Source organism: Dermacentor andersoni, chromosome 2, assembly GCF_023375885.2.
Source record: "Dermacentor andersoni chromosome 2, qqDerAnde1_hic_scaffold, whole genome shotgun sequence".
NCBI classification, from domain to species: domain Eukaryota; kingdom Metazoa; phylum Arthropoda; class Arachnida; order Ixodida; family Ixodidae; genus Dermacentor; species Dermacentor andersoni.
Window position 1 is genome coordinate 182,789,091 of NC_092815.1, and position 12,828 is coordinate 182,801,918.

The 12,828-nt window shown below is 43.9% G+C and overlaps 1 pseudogene; it reads left to right on the forward strand.

The window, feature by feature from the left end:
• The first annotated feature begins 686 nt into the window (after positions 1 to 686).
• LOC126517654 (uncharacterized) lies at positions 687 to 3,675 on the forward strand (annotated as a pseudogene).
• The last annotated feature ends 9,153 nt before the right edge of the window (positions 3,676 to 12,828 follow it).

Below are 12,828 nucleotides of genomic sequence, written 5' to 3' on the forward strand. Positions count from 1 at the left end.
GAACTTCGGGTTGTCAGAATTAATAAGTTCTTCTCTACTGCAGTGCGTTTCATAATTTTGTCAATGGCTTTGGCACATAAAACCCACGAATCTTTAGCTGCGATAATAAAAAAGCTTCGTAATATTTCAGGTTATCTTTGGGCGCAGACGCCTGAACCGTGACGAAAATACGCCAGCACCAACTAAGCGGAAGGCAAGTGTACAGATTGTTGTCACTGTGTGGCTGATAATGATTTATTTCCATTCCAGAGAAAAACGAGCAGACACACACGCGATGAAGAGTCACGTCAGGTTCCTTCACAGAGTGTAAGGCTTTTCTTTGGTCTAATTTGTCAGAATCTGAACATACCAGTGAATTGAACTATGGAAAATAGCCGGTGTGTGTGGTTATAAGAACAATGTAGCCAATTAGTCACGAGAAAGATTTAAGTATGCTGCGTACCACAATACGGGAATATATTTCGTTTGTTAAACAAGCTTGTCTTTGAGAACAAGAACTTAGCTAGTTGATGTTTTGCCTACAAGTAACTTCACTTACTGGAAATGCCCCAACTAGGTCTTTCCCGCGCTGTGAAGTTTTCATAACTATGTAGGCCAGCGGAAGTTTTGTCAATGCAACAGGCTTAGAGCTATTGATGTGTTTTTAAAGGTCACTTATGATGCACAAGCTTCCACATTGACCTCTCTTTTCGACAGTTTGGAATATGTGAGTAGGCATTCACTGTCTTGACATACTATCACTGAGAATATGTGCTCACTGTTATGTGTCCTACCCATACCAGGTTGGAGATAGTGCCGAGACAATTCTAGACAGCGCTTGTGCATGTCAGGAAACAGAAGTAAGCAATCATGCCAACAGCTTAAGCTTACAGGTACACCACACACGATAAAACCATGCCAACTGTTGCTATCGTTCTCTCAACAGGAGACTTCCCACAGTGAGCCTGCAGTGTTCACTGATGCATTTGAAAGTTAACCAGCTGTAAGTGACGTCCTGCACCACTTATTGGCACAAGTGCTGTTCAATTCTTTACACATTATGAAAGAGTAAGCAGTCGTGCAAATTCTTCTGCCTCTTTATATTGTCATATTTAAAGATAACTCAACTTCAACAGGCTGCAGCACACATGGAAACCACATCATTCAACAATGTTTTGGGGAATGAAGATGTAAGTGCTCACACAGCCAGTCTAGGCTTCTGAACACGGTGCCTGTTTATGAAGTACACACATTCACATGGTTTCTCCTTCATAGGCTCACTGCAATGAAGATACGTTTCCCAGCTCTGGCACAGCTTGTGAGCCAGATGTGAGTGGTCAGGACAATCTAGGCTTTTTCATATGCTGCTTCAAGTGGAACTGAGCTGCCAATTTCTTCTGCAGGTTTCCCTTCACATTGGAAATTCACTAGTCAGATGTACATTGGATAAGGAACCAGATGCGAGTGTACAGGCACTGTCCTCTCCGCATGATCATGTCTACTTCCTGTGTGACACTGCAATGATGATTGCTGCTGTGCTTTGTTTACAGGCTTTCACTTATGGTGTAGCTACTCCAGTCAGCAGTGTTGCAGAAAATGAAGTTTGTGGGAGCTTAATATCAGATCACGAAGTTGACGTAAGTATGCACGCAGATTATTTGAGTTGCCGGATGACGTGTTTAAGTTTCTCACAAAATTGTCATTTTGTCAGATTCACGTAAGCAAAACCGAGCACATCATGACAAGGAAAAATACAAAGGTAATATTTTGTAATGTTAACGTGTTCTACATCATGACATGCCTTTCCACTTTCTTGTAGGTGATGAAAGATAGCTCCACACAATGGGAACTGCCACCAGCTGACCATTCCTACACCAGCACGAGACTTTCTATGAACATGAGAACTATTTCCTATCGAACACTGACCAGTGATGACATTCTTTTTTACACTGGCATTTCTGTGGCTGCATTTGACAAGCTCGTGTCAGCACTGAAGACTCAAGACAAGACAATTCGCAAGCTCTTGACCATCGAAGACCAGCTGTTATTGACACTCATGAGGCTTAGACTTGGCCTCCTTTGTGAAGATTTAGCAAGACGGTTCGAGGTCTCTGTAGCTTATGTTTCTAGAACATTTTCGAGTGCTGGACGACCTGGTGAAGATCATGCAAGAAGTTGTTGTGTGGCTTCCCCGCTCAAGGTTGCGGGCAAGCATGCCTGAGAGTTTCAGAAACAGCGAGTACAGTCATACAACATGCATATTCGACTGCACTGCAGCACTAATGCAAAGGCCACGGAAACTGATGGCCAGATCCCAAAGTTACAGCCAATACAAGGGTGCAAACACGATGAAATTTCTTACCATCATAGCACCAAATGGATTTATAATGTTTGTGTCAGATGTGTATGGAGGCAGGGCATCAGACAAATACATTGTAAAGACATGTGGAGTGGAAGAGTACCTCCTTCCAGGTGATGAGATAATGGCAGACCGTGGTTTCAAGCTTGACCCTTATCTTGAGGCTCAAGGGATTAAAATGAACAGGCGTGCATTTACAAAAGGTAGGTGTCCACAATAGTGTTTTCATAACCTCCATAAACTTAAGAGCTACACAGTAATTACATGTACATGACTGCCTCTTCATCTTTTTTTTTCTCAGGAAAGGATCAGCTACCTGAAAGTGAAGTCACCGAAGCTAGGCGCATCGCATCGCTACGAATTCATGTTGAGCGGGCAATCAACCGAATCAAGACGTACATAATTTTCAAGCAAGTACTGCCCCTCAAGTCAAGAAAGTATGCCAGCAAAATTGTCCTTGTTTGTGCAGGACTCTGCAACCTTAAACGCCCGCTCATCAACGAACAGACAAAAGCATAAATGTCCCGTATGTACTTTAATTTAGCCTTAAGCACTCTGAGAAGTGAGTAGGGTAAGCTTCACTAATGCCGTTTTAAAGCGAAAGCTTTATTGGCCTGGACTTGCAACCTGGACTTGCAATCAAGATTAACCAAGGCTAACCATGCCATGCCTTAGCTTTCGCTACGTATATCCTGGCATAGCCGAGCTAAGCCACTGCCAATTTTTTGTAACCTCACTGGTTTCGTACCTGTGAAGCTTATGGAAGTGATTTGAAGCCAAGGTTTTAAAATGTGGTTGAATGTTTTTTTATTCATTCAATATACTTGGATGGCTCCAATGAAGCAGACATTATGAACAAATAAAATTTCACTTGCTCATCACAAATCGCAAATCTCGTCATACTTTTTGCACATAGCCAGCTTTTTTTTATAATGTAGGTCCTCAAGGTGAGGCAGGAGATGCAAAAAGTAGAATGTTTTGAGCCTCTTCAAGTTCTGTTCAATGTACTGTGTGTCAATAGGCACATTTACAATGACATCACTTTCAGCCGACCACACATAAAAATAGCAGGTGCTTTTGCCACAGCAAAACATGCTAAACTGCACTTGGTCATAGTAACCATTTTTGCCACCTGGACAAAGCACAGGTTCCCCATTCACAAGCTTAACGTCATACTTTCCCTTTTCAATTAATACTGTGCAATCTGAAACTGTGGGACACTTGATATCAACTAGAGCATCATCAGCACAGATGCCATCAGGGCTTGCAGACAGCCAAGTATGTGTACTGCTCACTACCATACCCGACTGCGCTACAGCCAAACCAGTCTTCCTCGTAAATGCTATCTTACAATGGCTTCATACTTCAGCCCATGCTTTGTGGCAGCATTACCGGTAAAGCCTGGATTTGAAAGCACAGAAACAGCTTTCGAGGGATCAGTGCTTTCCCTTTTAGGAACCCGCTTCACATTTGATGCAGTTATGCGAAGGCGCCTGGCCATGCGCCATAGCGGGCACCCCTGTTCCCTAGTGGCAAATTCAAGGGAAGCCCGTCCTCCATTCGAAAGCATAACAAACTTTTGATAAAATACTCTGCAAGGGTCGCAGCCTTTTGGGAGTTCCAAAGGGTCTGTATGTGAGTGGCGAGGCTGGCTTGGCAGATCAGTAGCACGTGGGTCCAAAGCAGCCGCATTCAATGTACTATGAAGCAAGGTACCTGCAAGGTATAAAGCAATTACACACAATTCACACTGCACTGTGCCGGCTAACACCACTTGTATATATAATGATGTGCAATAACCAAACATGACATTACTGTATTTGACAGGCACCAACACCTATCACAATGTGCATTACCATTATATTAAATAAATGGCAACAAATAACCCGTCAGTCTTCTAACGTATGCGTGTCGATGCCAAAAAACATACTGATGCCATACAGTGGCAAAAAGAAATATAGGGTTTCATGGAACAACCGCCGCTGTAATTTTAAGGCATTTCACTTAACACAACTGCACTCATTTCATGTTGGTAGAAATGCGCCCTCACCAGGAATGTTGAAAAGATCTGAAAATGGTTTCCTCCCAATGTGGTTCATCAGCTCTACATCATTTCCGAAGTGATGAAACTTTCGTGTGGGTTTTGGGGCCTTGTTTTCGGAGTCCACAGTTCGTTGTTGCAGCTCAAAGTCCATATCTTCAAGCAGGACAGGTTCCACATTCCTCTTTGTTCCCCTGTTCCACTGAGCTGTTTGGTCAGTACATGATGTGCCGGTCATTCCCGAGGCGACAGCCATATCGAATTTCCACAATAGTGCACCAACATGGCTGCAAACCCTTGCTTTCCCAGCCATACACGAGCAACCAGCAGTGATCACCTGTCCGGTGTGCCTTACGCAAGCCCCTGCTGTCCAAGGCTTTTGATTTATGGCCTGCGATGGTCGAACATCCGCCTTGAGGTACACTAAGTCTGCGTTAACATTGTGACAAAGCACCTGGCCCACCCAGCCACTCTGTACAAAATTGTAGGAGTCTAGGTTTTTGTATGCCTCAGCTTCTTTGAGGTCACACGCCTTGCTCTTGATGAGGTAGCACACAATGTGGGCACTAGACACACTTGGCCACGCCTTGACATCGTCCACCCAGCTCTGACAAACATTGGGTGCACGTAAGTCACTCCATCTGAAAGATAGGTGACATCAATCAGTGAGTGAATATGCAGGCTAAAACTAGAACGCTGTAAGAATAACTAATCAGGCTTCCTTGCGCACAATATTTGCATATACTGCAGCAACAAATACAATGATTAAAAATTATATTCTGAGGGTTTACGTGCCAAAACCACGATTTAATTGCAAGGCACGCAGTAGAGAACGACTCAGGATTAATTTTGACCACTTGGGTTCGTTTAACGTGCACTCGATGCACAGTACACGGGCATTTTAGCATTTCACCCCCATCGAAATGCGGCCGCCGCGGCCGAGAATTGATCCAGCGTCCCCGGGCTTAGTAGCGCAACGCCATAGTCACTACGCCACCACGGTTGGTTATCAAATACAATGGGAACATGAGACGGGAGAATACAGATCATCGATCTCATATGTGTTAAACTGTGAGATAACCCGCCGTGGTTGCTCAGTGGCTATGGTGTCAGGCTGCTGAGCCCGAGGTCGCGGTTTCGAATCCCGGCCACGGCGGCCGCATTTCGATGGGGGCGGAACGCGAAAACACCCGTGTACTTAGATTTAGGTAAGCACGTTAAAGAACCCCATGTGGTCGAAATTTCCGGAGTCCTCCACTACGGCGTGCCTCATAATCAGAGAGTGGTTTTGGCACGTAAAACCCCATAATTTAATTTAAAAAAACTGTGAGATGCACTTGGAGGCGACATCGTCATGCCCGTGGCTCAGACTGCAACGTCCCTACATTCCCTTCACTAAAACATTAAATGCTGTTTGTAGTGGGGTACTCCAGATTACTTTGACTAGCTCGGCTCCTTTAGTGTGAACACAACGCACGGCAGTGGACGCTGCGGCCGGCCTTAAGTCCAACAGCGCAACACCATAGCCACTGGGCTACCGCGGAGTGCTCGTTTTTCTGAGACGGTAGATATCGCTTCGTTCCCACATCGTTTCCATTTATTACGCGAGATGAGGCTTCGTAGCACGCCAGCGATGCGGTTGGATTATTAGGACGGCTAGACGACTTTCCGCGATCGCAGATCAGTACAAACTGCGTCGTTCCGCACATGTCTGAGTGGAAAGCACTTGCAACAGAGAACGAAGATTTCGGTAGGACACCGCCGCGAAGCGATCCTAAGCAGCTTGGTTGCAGACCAGTCATGCGATAGGATATAGTTCATAGCAGGATAGCGAGCGATGGGAAGATGCGGTGTCCGCGCCGCCACAAACGTGCGAGCTGACAGCTGCTGCTAACACTCCCGTTCAAAGTACAACTCACAGACGCACCCGTATGTAATTGCTGGCTGCGCGATCACGGACACATCGAACGATGAAACACAGCATGCATTGTTTATTCTACGCGAAATTGACGCGCAAAACATTGCGAGTTGAGCGCACACACTCACCGATGTCGATCGTATCCCCAGCCGACAATGTGCGGGTCCCGCTGGCTCTTGTCTGCGTGCTGCTGTTCGTTGTGGCCACTGTGGCCATTTCCTAGCAGCGATGAAGACTTCGCGAGCAGAACAATGCGTCTGCAACGCGCTAACAAAAATTCCGCAGGAATTCACAGACACAAACGTCGGCACACCTCATACGAACACGCTGCCAAAAGGCACTGCCGGCGCAGTTAACAGCCCAGCATGGCGCGGCCGGCAATGACGCTTCCGGTGAAAGCCGACAGGTGGCGCTAGTATGATGCATATGGCGGCGCCCAGCTGCCTTAGGTAAAATAGTCTATACTCTGGCGCCATCAAGTAGCCGTAGTGGGCAGAGCCCATGTTCGCTTTTCTTCTCACGCTATCGCGATGCTCTCCTCCTCCGCTCTATTTCTCCTCGCGCTCTTTTCGCTATCGTCATCTTACATTCACAGTTGCGCTCCGCGTTCTCTCTTGTATTCTTCGCTGTGCCCGTCCGCTTGGTTACGACGACACTCATTGCAAGAACGGGCGCCTAAGAGGTGCGCTCTAAAAAAAAAAAAAAAAAAAAAAAAAAAAGGAACTCACACTTGAATTGGGTGCAACCGGTGCCCAGAACAAATATTCGCGCAGCACTTGCGATTACGCAGTTTTCTCGAATACTAGCACGAGCGCCGAGCCATATATCCCCAAATGGCGTTGTATAAATGTACATATGAACGATTCGTTTCAAACAAACCATTCTGTATACAGTAGATGTTATTCTATTCCCTTACTATTTTAAGCACTTTGAGTACAACGGAGCTGAAGAAGAACGCGTCGCACCGTTCTTGTGTTATCAACCACCATTCCTGTGTCATTCAACAACCACAAAAGAATATTTCCACACTTACGTTTGGAACGGCGGCCGTATGATTCATAGTCTTTGGAAACACATTCCAGGCAAGCATGTCCGGTGGCATGGCCATCGTTGGCTCGAACTTGTGGACAGTGAAGCTGCCATTCCTGCAGATAATAATGTGGAAGCCTTCGCCCATATACATACTATAAAGTGGGAAGATGCGTCTCAGGAGGCCGCAAATTGTGAAAAAAAAAAGAAACCGAATTTGTAAAGTTACGTTTTCGGAATCTATAACCTTTTTCATAACTTCTTAATGTTTGTCTACATTAATGAACAATATTGCCAAAAATCTATAGCAGGCCTCTCAGATGAATGGGAGCCAAATGCAATTTTCTCGCGATAAACCTTTCGACTTCTTTCTCAGCTGTATGTATGATAAGTGCTTTCGAAAGTTATTTCAGTCTATTCTTGTCACTTTGTCCCCACGCCATAAAAAGTGAAGTCTAATAAAATGGCACATGCGTGACCCCACAAAAAAGAAGAAAATGCGAGGTTAGCTCAAGGTAGCGCATTTGGAAAACCAGGCGAGCCTTCTCGCTTTGCAAGGTAACTTAGGCAATGCTACCAAACTATATATATATATATATATATATATATATATATACTGCTGTTTTCAGGAGCTACGCTTCGTTGACTCCGAAGGTGCTGTTAAAATGGCCTACACCCCACACACACCAGTGAATGGATCGACCTCCCTTTGCTTTAGGTTATGTTGGGTTAGGCGCGACATAACAAATTCTATTCTCGACAGGAACAGGTACGCGTAATGACATAAGCATGCCCGATCTGTAATAGAATTGCGAGTCTTCTTCAAAATAAGTCATACTGTTTTTTAAAAAAAGTCACTTGGGGGAGATGGCAATTTTATAGAGATATCGCTTTCAAGAAAACGAGAGAATCGAAAATGCGGACTTGGTCCGGCTAACAGAATTATGGTAATAAAGGTTAAACGAAAAAGTTCAGGGAAGGTAATGAAATCGAAGAGAGCAAGCCAGTGAGTTGCACATCCACTTGAAAGGAATTTTTAAACTAGCACAATTCCTGAGAAAAGCCCCGCTGAAATAGTGGGTAAATGCGGCGTTTTCATTAATAAAAAAAAACGCTTTTTTTATGCATTTAAACAGAAAATGACTGCAACGTATTTGGGCGCACATTTCTTGGGGGACGCATATATGAAAGTAGGGTCCTCCTTGGAGTTATTTCCAAGTAGATATGCTGCGCCAACTCCCCTGCTGCCAGTCGTAAGAGGCAATACATGTCGGAACATTTGATAGACATTTATTCATTTCTATTTTTTTGTGCAAGTGATATCCGCTCGTTCAAGCAATCCCGCTTACAGATAAGAATTGTGTTATAGGCTATAGGTGATATTCTTTTTTGGCTACTTATACCAATATGACAAAGAAGTATAGGGCAAGAGTCACATCTGCGCAAGGTAGCAAAGATGTTAAATTGACCTCCCCAACCGTTTTTTGCGGGGCGACGCCATACGGTGGCCGTGCTCTCGGTATGAAGGTCAAAGAAGAGCCAGAAATGCAACCTGCATCGAAGTGCAGAATTTTTCGCCTGGAAACGTAATTTTAATGATTACAAAATTGATTCTACCTCGCGTATACACTACTCGGCTAGACAAGAACACCTTGCGCTCTTCTTTTTTTTTTCAGCCTGTAATTTGTATATTTTTTTGTTTGTTTCTAACATCGTGTTGAAGCGGCTGCACGTTGTAGGTCCATCAGAAGTTTGTACCACTGCGGCGGTGAAATATAATAGAGAAGTCCAGCAACACAGCCTTCGCGGGAGTCGGTGAGAACTGGCAAATGGCGCCTATGTTAAATTATTAGTCAGAACAGCCAGTAAAGCGACCTCCATAGCAATTTCGACGAGCGTCAGAGCTATATATATATATATATATATATATATATATATATATATATATATATATATATATATATATATATATGTATATATATATGCTACATCCAACAGTATTGATAGAACTAAATGCCATGCAAAGGACGTGGTCATTTATTATTGCAGGCAATTATTAAAAGATTATAGTAATCATGGTCAATTGATTGTACCCGTAAAGGTCGCTTCAGTAATATTAAAAAGATGTGGGGGACAAAGGGGGAAGGACACCGTTAAAAATATACGGAAATCTAAAAATCAAGTGATCTATATACATGCCACATTAAATGAACAAGTTCCGACACAATAGGTAGTTAGATAAACAAGCATTACATAAGCAAGCACTTAAATAAGCCTTGACACAGTAAATAAATGCATAATCCAGAGTTCGACGGAAACCCGTCTGGCGAGGAATGAGCATAGTGAAATAAAACCAACACTCGCCAATGGAAAGACGTGTATCGGCACATCAAACTTGACGTTTAGGGTCTCATACGGGATCCTTGATCACAATAAAAGCAAACACAGTGGCTCTTATTTAAACACATTTAAACATATTTAAACAACAGCCACTGTGTTTGCTTTGTTGTGATCAAGGGTCCGTACGGGACCCGGAACGTCAAGTTTTATTTTCCTATACACGCCTTGCCATTGGCGAATGTTCGTTTTATTTCACTAAGTAAATAAATATAATAGAAGAAAGGAACAGCGTAAAATACGAACTAGTTTATCCGACCATGGTAAACGTAAAGAAAGACACCAGGCGTAATGAATGCGGAGTACTCACTCTGTTGGATCCGCAGTCAGGGGCACATTTGAGACAGCCACGAGGTCCTCGGGCGTCTCTAGTGTCAGAGTAATGGGGACATTCCAGCCTTCCTTTTCGGAGCACGGAAACAAGGAGTGCGCCTGGCCCTTCTTCAGCACCATTTTGGTGAGCCTGCGGCATCGGAAAGCCGGGCGCCCCCCGCGTGTCTGAAGGGCTTAACGGGCTTCTTTTTATTTGCCATCTCTCGGGCGTTCCTCCTTAGTGCGCGAAGAGATCACGCTGACCGAACCGTACGCCAACAGAATAACAACTCGTTAAGGCACGTGACCCAATAGATTAACAGATTTGATGTCTATATAATCATAAATTAGAAAAGTACCTCACCGGTGGAGATGGCAAGAGGAGTAAGGAGGAAAGCTGAGTTATCGGCGCCGTTGTCCGTGTTAATGTCTGACCCACTTAATATAATAATAAGTAATAAGTAATGAGTTATAATAAGAAATGCAATTAGACGCTTTCCCCGAGCAAGACGGGACGAAATCAAAACGTTCGCCGCATGCGGTTGATAATGTACCAAAACCAGACACAATATTGCGCGTTTTTAGAATACATTTAACGAACGCGGTGCACTGATTGTATACTTTCCTTTTCAATGATAACGGTAAGCTCCCAGTCAGGAGCTCACGATATCTGCCGTATGCGATCATCATCATCATCATCATCATCATCAGCCTAGTTACGCCCACTGCAGGGCAAAGGCCTCTCCCATACTTCTCCAACAACCCATTTTTATTCTTCTCTGAATTTCCTTCTCATGGTCAGGGTTCCCTGTGTTTGGTTGACCAAGGTAAACGTACTCCTTCACAGATTCTAGAGGCTGAATCGCAGTCTTGAACTCTTGTTCCCTTGCCCGGTTATTTATCATTATCTTTGTCTTCTGCATAATAATCTTCAACCCCACTTTTACACTCTCCCTGTTAGGGTCCTCAGTCATTTGTTGTAACTCGTCCGCAGTGTTGCTGAATCGAATAATGTCATCAGCAAACCGAAGGTTGCTGAGGTATCCGCCGTCGATCCTTACACCTAAACCTACCCAGTTTCATAGATTGAATAATTCTTCCAAGCACGCAGTAATAGCAATGGAGAGATTGTGTCTCCTTGTCTGACCCCTTTCTTTATCGGTGTCTTCCTACTTTTCTTCTCTAGAATTAAGGTGGCTGTGGAATCTCGGTACATATTTTCCAGGGCATTTACGTAAGCGGTCTGTACTCCTTGATTACGCAATGCCTCTATGACTGCTAGTATATGTACTGAATTAAATGCTTTTTCGTAATCTACGAAAGATATATAGAGAGGCTTATTGCACTCTGCGGATTTCTCGATGACCTGATTAATGACATGGATGTGATCCATTGTAGAGTATCCCTTCCTGAAGCCAGCCTGTTACCTTAATTGACTAAAGTCCAGTGCTGCCCTTATTCTATTAGGGATTATTTCAGTAAATATTTTATATAATACTGGGAGTCAGTTAATGGGTCTATAATTTTTCAGCTCTTTAACATCTTCCTTTTTGGGGATTTCATTTCATTTCATTTCATTTATTTACTCTCAAGGCCGTACAGGCATTACAGAGAGGAGTGGCAATATAAAAAGAAACAAAAACAGCTAATGAGGCAGCACATGGTCACAGATAGCCGACTTGAACACATCATGGTCTGTGATAGTGACGATGGATGCGGGAAGGCGATTCCAGTCTTGACTTGTTTTCGGGATAAAGGCTTCGAGATATACATTGCTTGTACACTGAGGCACCCCAACCTTCATTCAATGATCAATACGGGAGGACCAATGGCTCGGTGGCGAAAAAAAGTGCCATTTTTAGCTCATTATTAGTGTAGTATATTTTGTGAAACAGGCATAAGCGGGAAATTCGACGTCTAGTAGAAAGGAGAGGTAGTTGAAGCATTTGCTTCATGCGAGAAACGCTGGCTAGGCGATAGTAGTTAGAGAGGATACACCTAACTGAGCGGTTCTGAACCGATTCTATGGACTGTGTTAACGAGTATTGTAATGTTTGCACTCTTCTAGTTTTCTTGGACCCTTGCAGTAAATAGACACTTCGTATATAGAGCCGCCAGTTTTCCTAGCATTATGTCTCCTCCATCTTTGATTAAATTGACTGTTACTCCATCCTCTCCTGCCGCTTTCCCTCGTTTCATGCACTGCAAGGCCCTTCTGACCTCATCGCTAGTTATAGGAGGTGTTTCTGTATTCTGTTCATTACTGTTTCTAATGGAGGAATCCCGCCTCCTCTGGGCATAGTACAGGTGAGTATAGAATTCTTCCGCTGCTTTTATTATACCTTCGAGATTGCGGATTATATTACCCTGCTTATCTTTCAGTGCATACATCTTGGTTCTCTCTATGCCAAGTTTTCTTCTCTCTGATTTCAGGCTGCGACCATTCCTTACGGCTTCTTCAGCCTTTCTCATGTTAGAATTTTGAGTATCACTTCGCTTTGTTGATCCGTTTTGACAGTTCCGCGAATTCTACCTTATCTCTTTAGTTGGACACTTTCATTCTTTGTAGTATCTTTATTAGGTCCTTTGTTACTTGGGAGAGCTTGCCTACTGGTTGCCTTGGTGCCTTGCCTCCCACTTCAATTGCTGCCTCTGATGCCAGCCTTGTTACCGTTTCACAGATTACCTCTAGGTCACCATCATCATCTTGCTGTTCTAAGGCTGCACATTTGTTTGCTAGTACCAGCTTAATTTGTCTACTTTTACCCTTAGAGCCTCTAAGTTGACGTGTTT